Below are 23,581 nucleotides of genomic sequence, written 5' to 3' on the forward strand. Positions count from 1 at the left end.
CAGCTACGATCCCGTACCCTCTCCAACTATGTCTCGGTACGCATCTCAGCCGACGTCCCAGCAAACGCCTCCTGCACCCTCCGTCGTGTGCTCTGGTCTACCTCGCCACAAGGATCCTCCTGTTTTCAGCGGCACCGACAATACCGACGTGGAGGACTGGCTGTCCACGTACGAGCGAGTAAGCGTCATCAATAAATGGGACGATGCCGCGAAACTCAGCAACGTGCTCTTTTACCTCGCCGGCGTATCAAGCCTCTGGTACAACAACCACAAGACGGAAGTTCCGACATGGTCCACGTTCAGGACCTCATTAGTAGCTGTGTTTGGTCGTCCTGCTGCGCGCAAGGTGCCAGCAGAATCCCGCTTGCGAGAATGAGCCCAACAGCCGGGAGAGTCCTTCACTAGCTACATCGAAGATATCCTGGACTTGTGTAAGCGCGTGGACGCGACGATGTCGGAATCGGACAGAATCAGAAACGTTATGAAAGGGATCGAGGACGCCGCTTTCAACATGCTTCTCGCTAAGAATCTGCAATCCGTCACAGAGATCGTTACATTATGCCAAAGTTACGAGGAGCTACGCAGGCAGCGCTCGTTGACTCGTCGGTCTTCATCACGCGACGATCACATCGCTGGTCTGGCTACCACCTACGACCAGACCGCACTGCTTGCGGACATGAAAGCTTTCATTTGGGAGGAGGTAGCACGCCAACTCTCCTTGGTACCCTTTGCTCCGCCACCGCATGTCCCACAGCCCGCTTCGCCTATCGTGCCTCTGCTCCGCCGTGCCATCGAGCAAGAAATCGCCGAGGTCTTCCCCGACCAACGCCACCATGTTCCTACGCCTGTGCCACTGAGCTATACCGAGATTGTGGCACCACCCCAACAGGCCCCGGCACCAGCACCACTCAGCTACGCTGAAGTAGTCGCGAGGCCCCAACCACTCTCTACTCACGTGCCCCTCACTTATGCCGACGTTGTGGCTTGGCCACCAGTGCAGCCCGTTATACAATCCTATCACCAGCCGCTCCATCCAGGGCGTGCTCCGACGTGGCCAGGACCAGCTACAGCGAACCGGTGGCGTACATCTGACAACTGGCCTATATGCTTTGCCTGTGGCTACGCCGGTCACGTGGCCCGTTTCTGTAATCGTGTGCAGCCACCCAGCGTCGAATCATCCATGACCAACCATTCACCCCGTCTATATTACGACCCACCATCCGGTGTGTCACCAACATACCGCCCGCCTCCGAACACCCGCCGTTCCTCATCTCCACGCCGGCGCTCGTTATCGCCGATGCGGCCTCGTGCTGCCCCTCGGGATGAGCAAAACTAACAGTCGCAGTCCAAGAGGCAAGGGCTGCGACAGCGTCGAAGTGCAGAAGTCCTCATTGCAGCCCATCCAATGTGATAGACGTGTTTGTCGACGGTGTCCGCGCGTCTGCATTCATGGACACGGGAGCAGCCGTATGTGTTATAGACGCTACACTTTGCCGCTTACTTCGGAAAGTCACAACGCCCCTCTCCGGACTATCCCTTCGCACAGCCAGTGCTCAGCATATTTGACCCTTGGCATCGTGCACTGCTCGTGTAGAAATTCAGGACGTTGTATACGCCATAGAATTCATCATTTCCTCCTGCTCTCACAGTCATCCTCGGCTGGGATTTTCTCTTGCACCACAATGCCGTTATCGATTGCGCACGGGCCGAAATAGAACTATCGCCGCTGCTAGATTTGACGCCCACTGACGCTCTGTTGCTTTCCAGGAAGCTGATCGTCGAAGCCGACACTCAGGTTGCTCCCAACGCCTCAATGATCGTGCCCATGCACTGCAGTGGCCTCTCGGACGCCATTGCATTACTTTCGCCATCTGGCCGTTTCCTCGCAAGGGCCTGTTGCTACCTTTTGCTACCGTGGACATCACCAAGGGTACTAGCGCAATTTTCGTTTGCAACCTGTGCCCATACCATGTCGTGCTGCTCCGAGGAGAATGTGTTGGTACCGTGGAAGCCATCGACGACGTGCAAGTTATTGACGTGCCCGACTACCCGAATTGCGCAACCTACCATACGCTCGCTCAGTGCTGTTTCTACATCTGACGCATTTACCACAGATGTATTTGGTTCCTCCATCACTGGAACCCTTACAACGGCCCAGTGTTCCCAGCTGCTGTCCCTCTTGGAAGAATTTCGTTCGTTTTTCGACGTGGGGCAAGCTTCCCTGGGTTGGACTTCAACTGTAATGCATCACATCGACACTGGCTCTCACCCACCATTGCGACAACGCCTGTATCGCATTTCTGCCAGTGAACGTCGTGTGATTACCGAGCAAGTCGACGACATGCTTTGGCGCGAAGTAATTCAACCCTTGAAAAGTATATGGGCTTCGCCTGTCGTCCTTGTTACAAAGAAGGACGGCTCTGTCAGGTTTTGCGTCGATTATCGCCGGCTTAACAAGATCACTCGCAAGGACGTCTGTCCCCTGCCACGCATAGACGACACAATTGACTGCCTGCAAGGAACCGAGTTCTTTTCATCTCTGGATTTGCGCTCCGGGTATTGGCAAGTGCCTATGGAAGAAGTCGATCGGCCGAAAACAGCCTTTATCACGCCCGACGGCTTGTACGAGTTCAATGTCATGCCTTTTGGACTCTGTAATGCGCCCGCGACATTCGAGCGCATGATGGACACAGTTCTGCGAGGCTTAAAGCACACATGTTTGTGTTATCTTGACGACATTGTCGTTTTCGCGCCTGACTTCACCACGCCCCTCGAACGCCTCTGGCGTGTATTGACTTGTTTATCGAACGCCGGCCTACAATTAAACATAAAGAAGTGCCGATTTGCTGCGCAGAAACTCACGATACTTAACTATGTGCTAACAAAGGACAGAATTCTGCCCGACCCCGACAAACTTCGCGCCGTTGCCGAGTTTCCCAAGCCAATGTCCATCAAAGAATTGCGCAGTTTCATCGGTCTGTGCTCCTACTTCCGACGCTTCATTCGGAATTTCGCCGCCATCGTATCGCACCTGACGAAGCTCCTTGGGAGAACGGGCTCCTCACCTCGTGGTCATCAGAGTGCGACGAGGCGTTCATGAGTCTTCGTCGTTTGCTGACTTCCCCCCACAATTTTGCGCCACTACGACCCGACGGCCCCTACAGAGTCCACACAGATGTCAGCGGTGTTGGCCTTGGCGCTGTCCTCGCGCAACGCAAGCAAGGGTTCCCTGAGTATGTCGTTGCTTATGCCAGCCGAACGCTAACTAAAGCCGAGAATAATTACACCGTGACTGAAAAAGAATGTCTCGCGATCATCTGGGCTCTTAATAGTTCCGTCCTATTTATATGGCCGCCCATTTGATGTCATCACGGATCACCACGCACTATGTTGGCTGGCGTCGTTGAAAGATCTGTGTCCGACCGTCTTGCACGTGGGGCACTTCGCCTGCAAGACTACGACATCCGCGTACTCTACCGCAGCGGACGACACCACTCGGACGCCGATGCCCTCTCGCGCTTCCCTTGGCTGACAATATATCTCGGTTGACTGTGTCTTCCATCGACCTTCCCACCATCGCTTCCGAGCAGCGAAAGGACCCCTGGATTACGTCACTTATAGGCTGGGCTCTCTGATCCATCGACCAGGTCTACAACCCGCGCGTTTGCGCCGTAAAGCTCACCATTTCGCCATACGCGACGACCTGCTTCACCGGCGCAATTACAGCTCCTACGGTCGCCAGTGGTTTAGTAGTGCCTCGCAGCCTGCATTCCGAAACATGCGCAGCGTTCCACGCTGATCCACAGTGTGCCCATGCTGGCGTTTTCAAGACTTACCAGCGCCTTCAACAGCGGTACTACTGGCGGGATGTACAGCTACGTTCAAAAGTTCGTACGCTCTTGTCCCGATTGCCAGCGCCGGAAATCTTCACCCCGCCTCTCGCCAGCTGGGCTGCAACCTTTACCTTGCCCCACCCGGCCCTTTGGGCGCGTCGGTATAGATTTGTACGGGCCCCTTCCCATGACTTCGGCTGGAAACCGCTGGGTCATTGTGGCAGTCGACCATCTTACGCGATACGCTGAAACTGCGGCGCTTCCGGCAGCTACAGCGCGTGACGTTGCTCCTTCCTGCTTCGTCGATTCATCCTACGTCATGGGCCACCCCAGGAGCTGCTCAGTGACCGCGGACGGGTTTTCCTCTCCGAAGTAGTCGTAGATGTTCTCAAAGAGTGCCACGTCGTTCATCGCACAACAGCTTACCATTCTCAAAATGGACTCACGGAACGATTCAACCGTACGCTCGGTGACATGCTCTCAATGTACGTCTCCTCCGACCACACCAACTGGGACGTCATTCTACCCTTCGTCACCTACGCGTACAATACCGCTACGCAGAGCACTACTGGGTTTCGCCATATATCTTATTGTACGGCCGGCACCCATCGCACACCATCGACACAATGCTACCATACCGGCAGACGCATCTGAATGTGCGCCCATTTCTGATACGGTGAGACATGCCGAGAGTGCCGGGACCTCGCCCGTGCCTTTACCTCCACTGACCATGTGCGCCAGAAGAACACTCGCGGTGACACCACCTCTGCGCCACCTTTCTTCCTAGAGCGCTTGTGTGGCTCTCAGTTCCTTCCGCTGCACCTGTCTGTCTTCCAAGTTAATGCCCAAGTATGAAGGTCCCTACCGCATCGTCGAGCGTGTACCACCCGTCAACTATGTGATTGAGCCTGTTGAACCATCTTCGGACATGCGCCGGCGCGGACGCGACATTGTCAACCTCGAGTGCCTCAAACCGTACTATGATCCAGTAATAGTGACGAACTGTTAGGTCGACGGACAGCTCCCTTTTTCGTCCCCCGGGTAATTGTAGTGAAGAAGAGGGACGATGGAGTGGGGCATCCTTATCAGCGCTGTCTAGTGGGTCAGTCTCTCCAGCGCATCGTTCAGACTACGCCGCCCGCGGTTCCTTGAACTGATCCAACGGTTGGCCCTAACTCCTCTGTGCAATAAACGCCTTTACAAGAGCAATAAAAATTGAAGGCTTGTCAAGTACGCACGACCTTTCTACATGGGCAGAGCGTGGTCTCCTGGCCAAAGAGCTACATATTACCACACCTTACAAAGCGTCGAGAAATTCATCCCCGGAAAAAGCCTGCTTGAATGCATATAGTAGTGTGACAGATGGATGCCGTACCAATGCGGGTAGGAAGACGCGTAAACTCGTGCGTGCGCAGTCAAATAGTTGGCATTTCCTTATCATGCTAGCGCGCGCACGCCACGATAACGTGCGCTGTTCGCCTCCGCAAGACGTACCTCGTCGGTGCTTACTGTGTTGTTTCGTACGCACTGCCGTCCGTACTTACATAGCAATGAAAAGCGTCCTTTTCTTGAACTCATCGGTGTAAACAAACAGAGATGGCACGTAATCAGGGCGCCTGAGTGAGCTGGATGGCGATCCTGCAAAACATAACCCCCGTGAATGTAGCACCACTGCGACTAGCCAAAGGGTGTACAGTACGTTAGAAAATCACCAGAAATATGCGAACACCGCAATGGTTATGAATCAAAGCGCGGCAATCACGTTGCCGCATAAAGGGCGATTGTTTTTTTCTTCGCTGAACGGCAGAAATGAACCGTTAAGTCAGTCACGCGCCGGCCTTGCACTCTTTGGCATTCAGTATATTGTAGCGGTGAATGAAGGAGGATAAGCACACTTACGAGGATAATTTACGGGTATATAATTGATGGGCAAAGTAACAACAGCGGGTTATGCCGAACCGACACGCGGACCCGGCCGGGGCGCGGGTTCGTCGCCACTTGGTCGGCCATATCTCACCGTTTTTGCCGTCGTATACTGTCCCTTTGAAGCAGAAGAGCTGTGTCGTACTGCTCAGAGCCATAGCGCGAGATTCATCACTGATAATACACGAAAGCAACAGCTGCGCGACAAGACTGGCAGTGCCGCACCGCCGCGCACTGAAAATAAATTCCAGCAGACGCAACATGCCGCATCAGTTACTCGAATACATAAGCGAAGTCGCAAGCATAATGCTCATAGTTAGTTTGCATATGCACCTTTTACGAACTGTTTTTCACACATCCTTGTCGAACCTGAAGGCTTCCACGGACGCGCCGCTTTAATTTGGGCGACTCCACAGCCCTGATCAAATCATCCGCGCTGGCGATCACCGTTAACCGATGCGAAGCGGCAAGAAGGGATGTTGCCGGGTACACCGCTAGAAGTACAGTCGCAATATTTTTGAGGGTGAACACGGGAAAGCGGGGCCTTCTGAGCTCACAGCGCGGTTCAGCGGAGGCAACGAGAAGCATTGTCATGCGCAGTGTGTCCGGAGGCGCAAATTCTCCCGCCGCCGCACTGCGTCACGCAAGCAAGTACGTGTCGTCTGCTGCGCGCGTACCGCAATAAGGTAGCCGTACGGTTCGGGATTGGTGACGATGTTGAACTTCTCATTACGCTACCCACGATGCATCAATAAACTTGAAGATATATGTAATGTTTTTGTGGGCGTTCTCGATGATGATGATGATGATATTTGGTGTTTTTTGGTGCAAGGGCCTAATGTGGCCAAAGAGCGCCAAGACAATGAATGGTATGTTTGCCATGATCAGTGGGTTCCGATGGTAGGATGCTATGTGGCTGTAAAGGGGCCTAAGAGCAAATCGCGGTATATAAGCGTAAAACATATATCGAATAGAATTATGGCAGTGACGTGTGGAATGATCTGTGGGTCGTGAATGTATGAGAAGTGGTCATGGTGCTAAAATTAAGGATATAAAAGCAGCACAACGCCTACCGAAGGCCTTTGTGAACAAAGACCACGAGGCACGTGCTTTCTTTAATAAAATACCGCAGCAGTGGCCTCTGCAGAGAGGCCGTGCTACACGTCACCTGGATAGATAACACGGAAATTATGTATGTCCTTTAAAAACGCGAGAAGTGATTGATATTTAAAAAGAGGTTCATTGCCCAAAAACATAGAAGGATGTAATGGGAGATATTGCCGTGATGGTAATGGAAAATGTTTTTTCCTCCGAGGCTCCAGTTCAGGGCACTGTAAGAGGACATGAAGTACACTGAGTGGCTCGCCACATTCATCACAGACAGGCGGATCGCCACCGGACAATAAGTAAGCATGTGTACTGTATGTGTGTCCTATCCTGAGTCTGCAAAGTGTAACCTGTGTGCGGCGTGTCTTCGATTCTGGTGGCCAATGAGCGAGATGAGGCTTGATAGTGTGTAATTTGTTGCCCGTTTCTCTGTCCCACAGACGTTGCCAGTAGGTCCTGACCTTTTTCTTAATAAAGGGCTTTAGGTCCATTACAGGGACGGCTATGGGTGAAGTGGCAGCGTCTGTATGAACTGATGTGGCTAGCTTGTCGGCCAACTCATTCCCTTCGATCTCGCGGTGCCCTGGCACCCAGCAGAGCACAATTTGCTGCTTGGATACATACGCGGTGCAAATGGTGGAATAAAGAGTTATATTACGGGGGTTCTGTGCCTACTTGGAGTGTTTAAACATTTCAACACGCTCAAAGAGTCAGTGTAAATGACTGCCTTGCGTATGTCTAGCTGTTTGATGTGTTTAACCGCCGCCAGGATGGCGTAGGCCTCCGCTGTAAAGATGCTTGTGTTTGGGTGTAGAACTCCCGCAGCAGAAAAGGATGGACCGACCGCTGCGTAAGACACGCCAGCGTGTGACTTTGAAGCGTCAGTAAAATATTCCGGGCAAGAGTATTTGTGCTGCAATTCGAGGAAATGCATACGGATATGTAGGACCGGCGCATGCTTTGTAACCTCAATGAAGGACAGATCACACTGAATCAGTTGCCACTGCCATGGTGGCAGCTGTACAGGAGGGGGCATGACATCGTGCTCGTGGATTGACACATCCATTTCTTCGGCAAGACCTCTTACTCGCAGTGCGTAGGGATTTCTAATGGAAGGGCGGTTCTGAAAGTTTTGGAGACTGGACAGATCATGTATGGTTGTGTAGGTAGGGGCGAATTGTTGAGTTCACTTTTAGGAAATATACAAATGATAAGTATGTTCTCTGCAGATGGAGCGACCATTCATTTGATTCAGCGTAGAGGCTTTCTACGGGGCTTGTTCTGAAAGCACCCGTAGAAAGGCGGATGCCCAGATAGTGGACAGGGTCTAACATCTTCAAGGCGCTCGGCGTCGCGGAGTGATATATAATGGAACCATAGTCTATACGTGATCGAATGAGGCTCTTATAAAGATTCAATAGACATCTTGTGTCACTACCCCACGTAGTGCGAGACAACACTTTCAAGATGCTCATTGTCTTCAGGCACTTGTTTCTTAAATACTTTAGATGTGCGATAAACGTTAACTTCGCATCTAGAATTACGCCTAGGAATTTGTGTTCAGTTTTTACAGGTAGACCCTCACCCTGTAGCTCGATGTTGGGATGAGGGTGCAGACCTCTCTTTCTGGAGAAGAGGACGCATGTGGACTTTTGTGGGTTAAGCCGAAACCCATTCTCGTCTGCCCACTTAGACAGTTTGTTCAGACCAAGCTGAACCTGTCGCTCACAGATTGCAAGGTTACATGACGTGAACTCTATCTGTACATCGTCGACATATACTGAATTATATATGTTGCGTGGGATGTACAGACGCAGAGAGTTAAAGAGGGCGCAACGATAAAGAGGGTGCAACTAAGCACACCACCCTCTGGTACTCCAGTTTCCTGCACATATGGTCTTGATAAGGCGCTACCTACACGAACACGGAATCTGTGGTTGGACAGATAACTTTCAATGATATTCAGCATAATGCCACGTATTCCAAAGTGTGCGAGATCTCTTAGTATTCCGAATCGCCACGTGGTGTGGTATGCTTTTTCCATATAAAGGAAAACAGACAGGAAGAATTGCTTGTGGACAAAAGCCTCACGAATCTGAGCCTCTAGGCGTATCAGATGATCAGTGGTGGATCGGCCGTCGCGAAATCCACACTGGTATGGGTCAAGCAGCTTGTTTGATTCTAGGAATGTATCAGAGGCGGTTTATCATCTTCTCGAAGACTTTGCAGATGCAGCTTGTTAGAGCTATGGGCCGACAACTCGATACGGACGATGGATCCTTGCCCTGATTCAGGATAAGAATCACTATGGCCTCTTTCGAGGCAGAGGGGATCTTGCCGGAGGTCCATATACAGTTATACAGACAGAGAAGGGTTTTCTTCGTTTCGGAGGGCAGGTTCTTCAACATTTCATATAGTATGCGGTCAGAGCCTGGGGCAGATTGGTTGCAGCAGGCGAGTGATGCATGCAGTTCTGCTAGAGAGAAAGGTAAGTTGTATGGCTCGTTCCCGGTGCTCTTTCGGTCTAGTTTTTGTTTTTCTATTGCTGATTTGTATGTTGTAAATGCTGTAGAATAGTGCGATGAACTGGACACATGTTCAAAATGTGCACCCAGATGGTTCGCTTGGTCCTCCAGGCTGTCTCCCTGCGTGTCTACCAGGGGAGGCGGATGTGTTTGTCGTCCTCTTACTCTATTGACCCGGTTCCAAACCTTGGCCTCATCAGTGTATGAATTGATGCTTGATAAGAATGTTTGCCAGCTGTCTCTCCTGGCTTGTCTGCGCGTTCTCCTACCTTGGGACTTGATTTTCTTAAAATTGAAAAGGTTTTCAGCAGTAGGAGAATCGCGAAGCTGCCTCCATGCTTTGTTCTGCTGCCTACGCGCGTTCCGGCATTGTTCATTCCACCATGGAACACGGCGTTTGCTAGAAAGTCCACTTGTTTGGGGGATGCACTTAGAAGCTGCATCAATTATCAAGTTAGAAAAATACTCGACGGCACCATCAATTTCGAGCGAAGACATGTCAGCCCACGAGATCGTACTGGTAAGTGTGTTATTTCTCCCAGTCCGCTGCATCGACCTTCCACCGGGGAGCATGTGGTGGAGATTCGTGTTGTCTTGTTGCTCTCAGCAGTATTGGGAAATGGTCGCTCCGTAAGGGTTTTTTATAACTTCCCATTCAAGTTCGGGTAATATGGATGGAGAAGCTATGCTGAGATCTATAGAAGAAAAATTTTGTTTGCAAGACAATAATATGTAGGTTCTTTTTTGTTTAGCAGACATGCACCGGATGAGAAAAGAAAGCCTTCAATTAGACGGCCTCGAGCATCGATGCGAGAGTCGCCCACAGTCCGCTGTGTGCATTGAGATCCCCAAGAACAAGATAAGGTTCTGGCAATTCGTCTATTAGGGACTGGAATTCATGTTTGTGTAAGTGGTAAAGTGGGGGTATGTAAAGCGAGCAAATGGTGACGAGTTTGTTTAAGAGAACAAGTCGAACGGCCACTGCTTCGAGGGGCGTTTGCAGCGGTAAACGTTGACATGCTATGCTTTTCTGAATTATAATGGCAAACACCGCCTGAAGATGCAAGAGCATCATCGCGGTCTTTACGAAACGTAACATACTGTCGAAGAAAGTTTGCATGTTCCGATTTTAAGTGAGTTTCCTGTACACACAGCACTTTGGATTGTGTTCGTGGATAATTTCTTGCACATCATCGAGGTTCCTAAGAATGCCTCGGACGTTCCACTGTATGATTTGTATATCCATACTGAAAGTAAAATTGGTGCTGTGTGTACAAAAAAGGAAGTGTTGCCTTAGATTACAGAACCTTTTCCAGGTCCTGTAACGCGGGATTTCTCCTTTCTGAAGCGGTCGAGGGAGCCTCGACGCTCCTTAGGCGCTTGATGCACCGTCGGGATGGGTGTAGTGTCCATTGCCTCATGTGAGGCACTGGACACACGCTCTTGCGAGCAAGAAATTTCGCGAGAAAGTCTCGCCGCGAAGGACGAGACCTTTGTGCCCACCAGCCCGGAGGTCGATGGGGCTGCCTTTGGGCCTGAGCTGCGCCGGCTGTTGCCAGCGGCAGCAGGGGCCGGAGAGGGTGAGGCAGCCTTGACTGCAGCCACCGTGGGCACTGCTGGCGGTCCTGCCGGTTCGCTACGCGAAGCGCAGGATGCCGCCGTGGACTGTTGTGGTGCCGGTAACCCTAGGGTAACCGGGCTTGTTTTCTGGTTGGGTGGGGTAGGCTTAGCTCCTTCCACCCGGGGCAGGGGCCACAAGCGACAGCTCGCTGTGTGCGGGCTGGGCAGGTGGCAGTGGCCGCTGCGACGCTGCCCCCGACGCGCCGCATCAGCATAAGATGTGTTGTGGAAAAGTGAGCACCTCTTACGGGCTTCCTTGAAAGAAATATTTTCTTTTACTTTTAGGGTGATTATGTCCTTTTCTTTTTCCAGTTTGGACAGGAACGTGAGTAGAATGCGTGGTCACCACTGCAGTTCACACAGTGAGGAGTGCCAGTACAGTTGTCGGAGGAGTGGCCCTGTACTCCACACCTTGCACAAGTTATTTGACCACGGCAGCTCTGTGAGCCATGGCCAAATCTTTGGCATTGGAAGCACCGTCTAGGGTTAGGGACATATGGTCGAACAGTTAACCTAATGTATCCTGTTTCGATGGTTTCAGGCAGAACGCTAGATCCAAATGTGAGGACAAGATGTTTGGTGGGGATTTCTTTGTTGTCCCGTCTGATGATGATACGTTTTACATTGGTGACATTTTGATCTTTCCACCCTTCCAGGAGTTCTGCTTCTGATAATTCTAGGAGGTCTGCTTCTGATACGACTCCACGTGAGCTATTCATTGATCGGTGTGGTGATACAGAAATTGGTATGTTGCCGAAAGTCACAAGGTTGCCGAGTTTCTCGTACTGTTGTTTCTGAGGGACCTCAAGAAGAAGGTCTCCGCTAGCCATTTTGATGACTTTGTAACCTGAGCCTAAAGCTTCCGTCAAAGATTTCGCAACTATGAATGGAGAAATGGATCTGGCCGGTTTTGAAGCATTTTCACTGTTTACAACATGGTATTTCGGATAGATTTCTTTTGGTGGGTTGGAATGCAGGCTAAGTTCATCGGTGCGTCCCCTCTTTAGAGGGTGACGATCAAGTAGGCGGGGAAATGCTGGTGTTCCCATAACGGTTGTGTTTTATTTCGGCGGCAATGGCGGCCACCCACCACGGAGCCCAACTAGGGGACGCTGCAGTGCTTAACGCGTAAGGCTGCAGGCGCCAACCGTACATTGCCACTATAACCTAATATATTGTACCCAAGGGAGGGCATATACACAAGGTTAACCCAAGCCGCCTATGAAAATTAAGAAGTGACAGAAGAGAAGAGATGATAGGATAGTTAAAGAAAGGAGACAGGAAAGCAAAAGGTTGGAGAGGGGGATAGGAAAAGGCGACCACCGATTTGCCCCGGGTGGGTCAGTCCGGGGGTGCCGTCTACGTGAAGCCGAGGCCAAAGGGGTGTGTTGCCTCTGCTGAGGGGCCTTAAAGGTCCAAACACTCAGCGTCGGCTCAACCCCCAGGATCTCCCTTTTCCCCGGACACGGCTAAGCCGCGCATATTAGACGCGGGAGGGTCCAACCCTCGTGTGCTCGGGTACGTGGTGGCGCAACTCACCAAACGCCTGCTTGCGCAGACGCCCCTGCGGGGTGTGGGCGTTCTCAAGATCATTGTTGATCTGCAGTCAGGTCACGCATGCTCATGACACTTGTTGGCGTATTTAAAAAAAAGCGGTTTCCGTCTTTGAGGAGCGTATATATATTCTTGCACATTACCGCATCTGTCAGAGCAGCCACTGAATTTCAGCATGGCCCGCGTTCCCGAAGAAGAGAGGTGGAAAATCGTACAATATTCGCCCAAGGGATATTCCCAGCGCTCCATCGGTGCTCTCGTGCACAGGCCGCTAAAGACCGTCAACAGTATTATTCAGGCATTCAGCAAGGAAGACCGACTCTGTGATCCCCACACAGGCGTCGACCAAAGGCAACGACGGAGGATGAAGACGCGCTTATGGTAGCTGCTCTCTTCGAGAACCCGTTCCAGTCCGCGAGGCAAGTGCGGGAGCAGTTAGATGTGAACGCTTCCCTTGCTATGGTCCAGCGACGCCTCCGAAGTGCTGGACTGCGAAATTCTGTAGCTGCACGAAAGCCAGTCGTCACTGCTTCGAACAAGAAGTCACGTCTCCAGTTTGCCGAAGCACACGCCTCATGGATGGCAGATCACTGGGGCCCAGTGATCTTCTCGGATGAGTCGACTTTTACAACTCGCCAAGACCAACGGATGCGAGTTAGGCGAACCAGAGGCACACGGTAGAAAATTTTTCTTAATGCACGTTTGATTTTGCGAAGGATGGTTAAAAATACGATTTACATGCAGTTACGAGCCAGCCAATGTGCAGGGAATTGCCGCAAGTGGCCGAAACTGCGTGAACGTGTGGGGCGCGGTGTCAAGGCATGGTCTCGGGCCTCTGCATCGCATAGAAGGTGCCCTTACATCGCAGCGATACTGCACAGAAATTTTGGACAATGTGTTGCTGTCCTACGCCCACAGCGTCTTTCCCGATGCCAACTTTGTTTCAACATGACCTGGCGCCGGTTCACACGGCAAAAGTTGTCAAGGAACATATAGAAAATCGCAGAATCAGCATGCTTTCCTGGCCGGGCAAAGGCGCTGACATGAATATCTGCGAAAATATGTGGGGGTTGTTGCATACGGACCCTTTCCCGGAATCACTCAAGTTTCCCCACCACCTCAAAAGGCCGTCGCATTCCAATTATGGTGCGCCGAGGCGCATCAACCACGCTACCGTACCCGTCAGACAGGTTGGCGACACCCACCCTCATGCGCCTCACGTCAAGCTATTGCCTCTCATCCTGCTTACTCTTCTCGAAAGTGCAACGGGAGACGCGCACGGTTCCAGGTAGGAGGCCTTGGTCGAGAGCAAAGTGGTTTTGCAGCACTGGAGGGTCGTTCCGAGCACGGGCCAATACCAGGGGAGGAAAACGACGACACCTGAGCTGGCACGACGATTGCCCGAAAATGACGGGACCCCGAGGAACCTCAATGGACCCCAAAGAATTCCGAGAGTCTCCGAGAGACCAAAGGGGTTCAAAGAGTGACAATTCGAGGAGAGGGACATTCCTCTTCTTGCCACGGGCCGGAGCGTCCGATTTGCTGCCGGCTGTCGATCACTCTATGAATGTTCATTACTTTGTATATTGACGCGAAGCTGCCCACTACAGGCACCGATCGTGATAAGTCAGCTGCCCACTACAGGTACAAGATCGCCAGAGAGAAGACGACGAAGGGCGCAGGTTTGCGCGCGTTCTCCTGAGTGTCGGCCATCATAAAAGAAGGCTGTTCTCTTTCGGCAAGCTCGTTATAATTATCTTCGTGACATTTTACTGGTGGAGGTGCTGGGTATATGATACCATTGCCGGAGACGCAGCGTACCCCTGACTCATCCCCAGTGAGTAGTCCGGGAGAGATTACTCCTGTGCACGTACGCACCAGCCGCCGTCTTCAAGGGCTCCAACCTGAGCACGGTCTGTTGCCCGATCGTATCCGGACGATGAACCTGAGCCCACAGCCTCCTGCTGCTGCGGCTGTTTCGCCGGCGCAGATCATCTTCAACCAGCCACAGACGCCGATTGCGTTCCACGGAGATGCTACTGAAGACGTGGAAGATTGGCTAGACCATTTCGAGCGGGTCGCCGAATGCAACGGATGGAACGAAGACCGCAAGTTGCGCAACGTGTACTTCGCGCTCCAAGACTCCGCGAGGACGTGGTTCCATAACCATGAAACGACATTGACTTCGTGGCACGAATTCCGACAGCAGCTGGTCGCCACATACTCCAACATGGACAGGAAGGAGCGAGCGGAGCTGGCAATACAGGCAAGATTCCAAGCCCCGAACGAGAGCGTCACCACGTATACTGAAGACATGGCTCGGCTGTTCAGACGTGCGGATGCCTCAATGGCCGAAGACAAGAAGGTGCGACATTTGATGCGAGGTGTGAAGCAAGAGATCTTTGCTGGACTTATTCGGAATCCGCCCACAACACTTGCAGACTTCCTTGCTGAAGCGACAGCAATGGAAAGGGCCCTTCGACAGCGTGCCAGACAATACAACCGCAACGTGATGGAACTTTCACACAGCCCCTCTAGCATGACCTCGGAAAACCACCTCGAGGACTTACGCGAATTGATCAGGGCTGTGGTAAGAGAAGAGCTCCACAAAATGCAGCTAACCGACGCGCCGACAGCCCGAATTTCTGTGGCGGAGATAGTGCGCGACGAGATTAGGCAAGCCGTCCAAGCTCCTGAACGCTACGAGGTACCACAACAGCGGGAGCCAGTCCGAATGACTTATGCGGACGCCGTACGACGACCGTCGCTGTACGGCCCCTCAAACGTCATGCGCCCCTCCGAACAGACTGAAGTAGTGTTCAGGCGTCGCAGTCCATCGTCCATCGAGGAGTCGAGGCCCCGAAAAAGCGACGTTTGGCGGGCTCCTGACCTCAGGCCCCTATGTTTTCATTGCGGAGAGGCTGGCCACGTCTACAGGATGTGCCCCTATCGACGAGTGGGCCTCCGCGGGTTCCCTCCAGGTGCACCTCGTCCACGACCTGGTCAGCGCCCGATGGAGATAGAGAACTTCATCGCGAGTCGCGACAGTTCATTCGAGCAGCGAAGGCACGAGCCCCGTTCTGCATCGCCTGCTCGATACCGATCGCCAAGTCCCTCATTTCATCGAGACGCTCGTAGGCGTCGTTCACCCAGCCCTGCAAAGTTCAAACCCGGAAAACTGAGTCCAGCGACCTCCGGAGGTGAGGCCGCTGACGCCGAGCGCTTCGAATATCCTCCATCACGACGACAACGACTACAAAGCACCGACGTTCAGTCACACTCCAGTGCCCAAAGGCAAGTGGTAACGTCAGACATACTGGTTACCATAGACGACGAAGAAGTTACTGCTTTAATTGACACTGGTGCGGACAGCTCGATTATGAGCAGAGAGCTTGCGTCAAAGTTAAAGAAAGTTTTTACGCAGTGGACTGGGTCGCATGTCCGTACTGCTGGAGGGCATCTATTAATTCCTGTGGGCAGATGCACCGCTCGGGTAAATATTTGTGGATTTACGTACGTCGGGGTCTTCATTATTCTGCCCAGCTGCTCGAGGGACTTGATACTCGGCATGGACTTTCTACAGGCGAATGGAGCCATAATTAACCTGGAAAAATCGAGCGTGACGTTCTCTACGGCAAAAGCTATAGCAAGCGACGCTGGCGACGAGAATCCCACCGAAAACGCCTTGCGCATCGTCGAAGACAGCATAACGGTACCGCCAAGAAGCAGCCTACTGACCCTGGTAACGTGCGACGCATTCGACGGCTATGAGGGCATCGCCGAGGCAAACATTCCGTTAATGCTTGAGCGGAACATCTGCATTGCACGGGGCCTCGTTCAGCTTCAGCACAGACGCTCATTAGTCCTGCTGACAAACTTCAGCAACGAATACCAGCACTTACCGCAAGGCACAGCTGTCGCCTTCCTCCATCAAATTGCTGCCTTCACTGATGTCGCCTCGCTAGAAACTGCTTCCCCTAATTCATCGATAGAGGCCAACCTGAGCGATCGCATTCAGATTAACCCGGGCTTATCGGAACGACAGAAACAACAGCTACTGGACCTTATCAACGACTTCTCTGGCTGTTTCTCTACCGAGTCTAAAGTACGGCGCACCTCCGTTACGAAGCATCGCATTCCTACGGACGAGTCAGCACGCCCCGTTCGTCAGCATCCTTACCGCGTTGCGCCTACGGAAAGGGAGGTGATAAAGCGCCAGGTTCAAGAAATGTTAGATGATGACGTGATTCAGCCATCCATAAGTCCATGGGCGTCACCCGTCGTTTTAGTCAAAAAGAAGGACAACACATTACGCTTCTGCGTAGACTACAGACGGCTTAACAGTGTCACCAAACGCGACGTTTATCCTCTGCCACGGATCGATGACGCTCTGGACCGTCTACGCCACGCCCAATTTTTCACCTCGTTGGATCTTAAGTCTGGGTACTGGCAGATCGAAGTAGATGAGCGTGACCGCGAAAAAACGGCATTTGTGACTCCTGATGGATTATATGAATTTAAAGTCCTCCCATTCGGCCTGTGTTCCGCACCTGCCACATTTCAGCGGATGATGGACACTGTTCTCTCTGGACTGAAATGGCAGACGTGCTTAGTCTACTTAGACGACGTTGTGGTGTTTTCCATAACGTTTGATGAACATCTCGAACGACTCAAGAATGTACTCCTCGCAATCAGCAAAGCAAATCTGACTATCAAGCCTGAGAAATGTCATTTTGGCTTTCAGGAGCTAAAGTTTCTCGGACACGTAGTCAGCCCCCGCGGTGTTCGGCCAGACCCCGAGAAGCTAGCTGCCGTCGCTGAGTTCCCGCGTCCAACAGACAAGAAGGCAGTTCAGCGATTCTTAGGTCTCTGCGCCTACTACCGTCGTTTTGTCGAGGGGTTTTCAAGGATCGCCGAACCATTAACGAGACTCACACGCCAAGATGTACCCTTCGAGTGGACGGAAGAACAACAGGAAGCCTTTACGGAATTGCGGAAGCGACTTCAAACAGCCCCCGTACTCGCGCATTTCGACGACAAGGCTGACACAGAAATCCACACAGACGCCAGCAACGTGGGGCTCGGTGCTATACTCGTTCAGTGGCAAGACGGCGCCGAACGAGTACTAGCCTACGCGAGCCGCAGCCTCACAAAGGCAGAGGTCAACTATTCCACGACTGAAAAGGAGTGTCTAGCTGTCGTTTGGGCCATCGGCAAGTTCCGACCCTACCTTTACGGCCGCCCTTTTCGCGTAATAAGTGACCACCACTCACTGTGTTGGCTTGCGAGTCTTAGGGACCCTTCAGGCCGCCTCGCTCGTTGGAGCCTCCGCCTTCAGGAGTACGACGTCACAGTGGTATATCGATCCGGACAGAAGCACGGCGACGCTGACTGCCTCTCACGTGCACCTATACCTTGGAAGCCCTGTGACGTAGAGCAAGATTTTCCGTTTCTCGGTGTAGTGGACACTGTCGAGATGGCTGACCTCCAACGTGCAGACAGTACATTGCTTCCCCTCATTAGATACCTTCAGGGAGCCGACGTTGTTGTCCCACGACCGATGTCACGCGGTCTGACTTCTTACTGCCTCCGGAACGACGTGCTCTACAAAAAGAACTCCGAAAACAGCCAAGAAACGTTCCTTCTTGTCGTCCCGGTTTCGCTGCGCGAAGAAGTACTGCAGGCGTGTCATGACGACCCGTGTGCCGGACACTTAGGCTTCGCCAGGACGTTAGCGCGCATACGTCAAAAGTATTACTGGCCACAACTATTCACGTCCGTTCAGCGCTACGTGAGAAGCTGCCGTGATTGTCAACGGCGCAAGGTTCCACCTTTGAAACCTGCTGGTCTTCTGCAACCCCTGGACCCTCCTCCAGCACCATTTCAACAGGTGGGAATGGACCTCCTCGGTCCGTTCCCTACGTCGTCCACAGGAAACAAATGGATAGTCGTCGCAACGGACTACCTAACGAGGTACGCAGAAACCAAAGCTGTGTCCCGTGGAACTGCTACAGAAGTCGCGATGTTTTTTGTCCATGAAATCGTACTACGTCATGGGGCCCCTTCAATCTTAATAACCGATCGAGGAACTGCGTTTACTGCTGACTTAATGCAAGAGATCGTAACGCTGACCCACACCAATCATCGGAAAACCCCGGCCTATCACCCACAAACTAATGGACTAACCGAGCGCCTCAACAGAACTATGGCCGATATGATCTCCATGTACGTTGACGTAGAGCACAAGTCATGGGACCAAATTTTACCATACGTGACATTTGCATACAATACGGCCATGCAGGAAACCACCCGATTCACACCATTTGAACTGGTTTATGGGCGCTGCGTAACAACACCTTTAGACGCCATGCTCCCGGTAGACAACGGAACCACAAGAAGTGACAACGCTGACGACATCATCCAGAAAGCCGAAGAAGCTCGACAGCTTGCTCGCAACCGCATCCGCAACCAGCAGAGTACCGACGCCCGCCGTTACAACAGTGGCCGAAGGCACATCCAGTACGAACCCGGCGACTATGTTTGGGTGTGGACACCCGTCCGTCATCAGGGGCTGTCAGAAAAATTACTGCGCCGATACTTTGGCCCGTACAAGATCGTCAGGCGACTCAGCGACGTGAACTACGAGGTCGTCCCTCAGAGTACCAATATGAGCTCGAGCCGACGGCGAGCACGAGCCGAGATTGTGCACGTAGTACGTATGAAGCCGTACTACGCCCGCGAAGAAGTGCCCCTCTGATCAACTCTCTCCCACGCTCTCTGTCGCCCTTTACCCTCTCCAACCGGCGACCGGGACGGTCGCTTTTCACGTGGGGAGTAATGACGCGAAGCTGCCCACTACAGGCACCGATCGTGATAAGTCAGCTGCCCACTACAGGTACAAGATCGCCAGAGAGAAGAGGACGAAGGGCGCAGGTTTGCGGGCGTTCTCCTGAGTGTCGGCCATCATAAAAGAAGGCTGTTCTCTTTCGGCAAGCTCGTTATAATTATCTTCGTGACAATATTAGCACTGTAAATAATGTAAATAAACCTCTATTTCCCAAAGTCCGTCCTCGACATCCCTCGACTCCCGCACTCAACGGCAAGATCTAATAACTGGTGGCAGCGATCAGGATGAACCTTCGTCCGAAGAAATCCTGAGAAACTGGAACAGCGAAGAAGAAAGAGCCTTCGACCCAGACAGTCCTGAGGAACTGGGAACAGCGGACCGATGGACCAGATGGCGTGGTGCTGCATCCGTGAGTGAGTGCGTGGTTTTTTCCTTTTGATTCGCCAGACTGCAAATTTTGCACGTTTATTTTGATTATTCTGGGAATCGGGAATTTGTAGCATATTGTCTGTTTGCACAAATTATTTAAGGAAACAGTTCTAACCACTAGTCGGGGCAGCCGCCATGGATCTTAGAAGGTTGACGAAGTCAGAGTTCTTTATGTGCGACGAGTTGGGAGTTGAGGCGGATTAAAAGATGAAAAAATAAAAAAAGGCAGCTATCCATAGGGAAATTCAAGATAGTGGCAATGATGATGAAAGCATTAAGATCGCTTGGGAGGTGCTACAAGAAACGCGGGAGCGGGAGCGTCAAGAACTAGAGAAGGAACGTAAGCGTGAGCGTGAAGAACGTGAACGTCAAGAACGTGAGAAGGAACGTGAGCGTGAGCGAGAACGGGAAAAGCACGAGAAATAGATGGCAGGGCTACAAGTAGAACTTTAGAAGTCGCTTCCAGCGGCGGGAAGTGAAGGGGACAACAGCAGCAGATCCAGCGAGGTCGAGCCATGTCGGATGGACCAGTGGATGAAACCGTACAAGGTTGGAGAGGACATTGCCTTATTCTTGGTTCATTTTGAGAGAACTTGTGAGAGGTGTAATGTCGCTCAGGGCACCTGGTCACAGCGGTTAGTGACTTTGTTGCCTTGTGAGGCAGTGAACGTAGTCGCTAGACTAACGGCGAATGACGCGGAAGACTACGCTAAAGTAAAGGCAGCGCTGTTCAGGAGGCACTGAATTTCCCTGGAAACATTTAGGCAGCGATTCAGAGAAGCGAGCAAAAAGAGCGACGAGGGCTACTCAGAGTTTGCATACGGTTTGAAAACAAACCTCGTTGAGTGGCTTAAGGGTGCCGAAGTATACGAAAGTAGAGACAAAATTATAGAGTATACTTGTCTCGAACAATTCTACCGCAGCATTACACATTCAGTGAGGTTTTGGGTGCAGGATAGAGATGCAGTAGATACGGTAGATAAGGCGGCTCGGCTAGCTGATAAGTACGTGATGCGACGACAACTCACTACCGACGACGAGCGTTCAAATGGAAGGGATAATTCGAGAAGGTATATCCACCCAAAAAAACAGACACAGGTAAAAGCTACCGAGAGGGCCGAGTCGATGAAAAAACTCAGGAAGTCAACAACGATAAAGGAGCTAGCAACCCTCCGGAGGAGGGGACAAAGAAGTTGGATACGCGAGAGTTCGAGAAGAGGCGACCGGTCCGATGTTATCAGTGCCAGGGCCTAGGTCACTATGCCTCGGATTGCAAAAAAAAAAAAGCCGGTAATGCTGTCCTACGTGGGCGGAAGCGACGAAAGCTTGGAGCTTCTCCGTCCATACGTCCAGGAGCTACGGATTAGCGGAAAAACCTGTAAGGTATTAAGGGACAGTGGAGCAACTATGGACCTAGTTCACCCTTCTTTTGTAACCGCCGAGGACTATACAGGGAAGTTAACTTGGATTGAGTCAGTGCTAGAGGAACACAGCGTGTGTCTGCCAATAGCACGAGTGACAATTTCCGGTCCTTTTGGAGAACTAGAGACAGAGGCAGGCATTTCGAAGGCGCTACCAATGGACTACCCGTATCTCTTTTCAAACCATTCGGAGCATTTGTTACGGGAGCGCGGTCAGGAGTTCGGAGAAGGAAGGGTGCAGGCATTAACCCGTTCGTGAGCACGCCAAATCGCCGCTCAGCTGACCGAGGACCCCAGCGCAGCGGTGGCGGAACGCGAGGAAGCGCATTCCCTAGAACCTCGGACAACAGAGGAAAAAGAAAACAGTGTGACAGCAGAGGCGCCACTTAAAATGATCCCCGTAGAAAACTCGCGTAGCGAAGTAAAGTCGTCAGTGGAAATACCAGAAAGGGAGAGCGGCTCTGTGCTATCACCTGCCTCTGGGGGCTTTCACAGGCTTCTCCAGGTGGACAGGGAGTAGCTCAGCGCGGAGCAACAGAGGGACCAGACTCTCACACGTTTACACTACAACGCGAAAGAGGCCATAGCGAGGCGCAATGTTACCATCCACGAGAAGGGAGGACTGCTGTATAGACACTACCGAGATCGTAGGGGCCGTATCCTCGATCAGTTAATCGTTCCGGAGAGGAATCGGGCGGATCTCCTCACTTTGTGTCATAGAAATGGCTGGTCGGGCCGTCTAGGAATCAAGAAAACAAAGGAGAGGCTCTTGTTGGAATATTACTGACCAGGATGCTTTAGGGAGATGGAAAATTATGTAAGGTCCTGTGACGCGTGTCAGCGAGTTGGGAAGCCGGGAGATAAACGCAAGGCACCTTTAAAGTTGGTTCCCTTAATCACGGAGCCATTCCGTCGGCTGGTGATCGACAGAGTCGGGCCGTTGCCGCTGAGTCGATCAGGGTGCAAGTACCTTTTGACCATGCTCTTTCCCACGACAAAGTTCCCTGAGGCGATTACTTTGAAGGAACTGAGCTCCACCGAGATAGTTGACGCTTTATTGTCCACGATTGCGCGCATCGGTTTTCCTGCAGAGATTCAGGCTGACCAGGGGACGGTGTTTACAAGTGCTTTAATCACGACATTCTTAGAAAGGTGTGGCGTGCGTTTGATACACAGCTCCGTGTATCACCCACAATCAAACCCTGTTGTGAAGATACACTCAGTACTTAAGAGAGTGTTACGTGCATTGTGGCATGAACACAAAACAGACTGGGAGGACTGCTTACCCGCAACACTGTTCGCGTTGAGAACGGTCCCACACAAGGCAACGGTGTTCACTCCTTCCGAGCTTGTGTACGGTAGGGCGATCCGATCCCCCCTCAGGATGTTAAGAGAAATGTGGGAAGGAACAGGTTAAAGCCAGACGGTGGTGAGTTACGTTTTAATATTGCTGGATCGCTTAAGTGTGACGCGAGAACTGGTGGAAAAAAACCTAAAAGAGGCCCAGGAAACCGCGAAGGCGTACTATGAGAGAAATGCGCGTAGGCGAACATTTAAGGTAGGCGACAATGTCATGATCGTAAGGCCTTCACGAAAAAACAAACTTCAGGTAAAGTGGGACGGACCTGTAAAGGTTACCCAGAAGATATCGGAGACTAACTACACCCTAGAGGTTCCCGGAAAAAGGAATAAAGAAATCATTTACCACTCTAATTTAATGAAACCTTATTGTGGCAGGGAAGAGGTGGTGAACATGGTGGTAAACGCGTCTGAAGAAGTAGCGGTCGAACTTCCGGTTTTAGCGACAGTGACAGGTGCGGAACGCTCCATGGAGGACAACCTGAATCTGTCTGTAAACCGACTGGCTCTCGAGGCCGCTCAAGTAAGCGACCTCCGGAAAATCTTTGAGGAATTTCGCCAATGCTTCAATAGCCAGCCGGTGAGAACAACGCTCATTACTCATGAGATTGAGTTGACATCAGACCAGCCCGTCCAATCCAAACCGTACCGTGTCTCACCTCGACAGCCAGAAATAATGGAATTAGAGATCAAACGAATGCTTGAGCTTGGAATCATTGAGCCAGCGGACAGTGATTACACTTCCCCTGTGATTCTCGTAGAAGCGAGCGGGAAAGAGCCGCGTCCATGTGTGGACTATAGGAAATTGAATGCGATTACAAGGGACCAACTTTACCCTATAGCTAAAATAGAAGAACGAGTCGAACGGGTGAGCGGAGCCCACTATATTTCAACAATCGACTTAGTTAGGGGGTACTGACAGATGCCCATGTCAGAAAGCTCAAGTCGCTACGCAGCGCTCAC

The 23,581-nt window shown here is 51.9% G+C and overlaps 1 pseudogene; it reads left to right on the top strand.

The window, feature by feature from the left end:
- The first annotated feature begins 21,245 nt into the window (after window positions 1-21,245).
- Window positions 21,246-23,141, top strand: LOC125941736 (uncharacterized; annotated as a pseudogene).
- The last annotated feature ends 440 nt before the right edge of the window (window positions 23,142-23,581 follow it).

This window comes from Dermacentor silvarum, unplaced genomic scaffold (genome assembly GCF_013339745.2).
Source record: "Dermacentor silvarum isolate Dsil-2018 unplaced genomic scaffold, BIME_Dsil_1.4 Seq16, whole genome shotgun sequence".
NCBI classification, from domain to species: Eukaryota; Metazoa; Arthropoda; class Arachnida; order Ixodida; family Ixodidae; genus Dermacentor; species Dermacentor silvarum.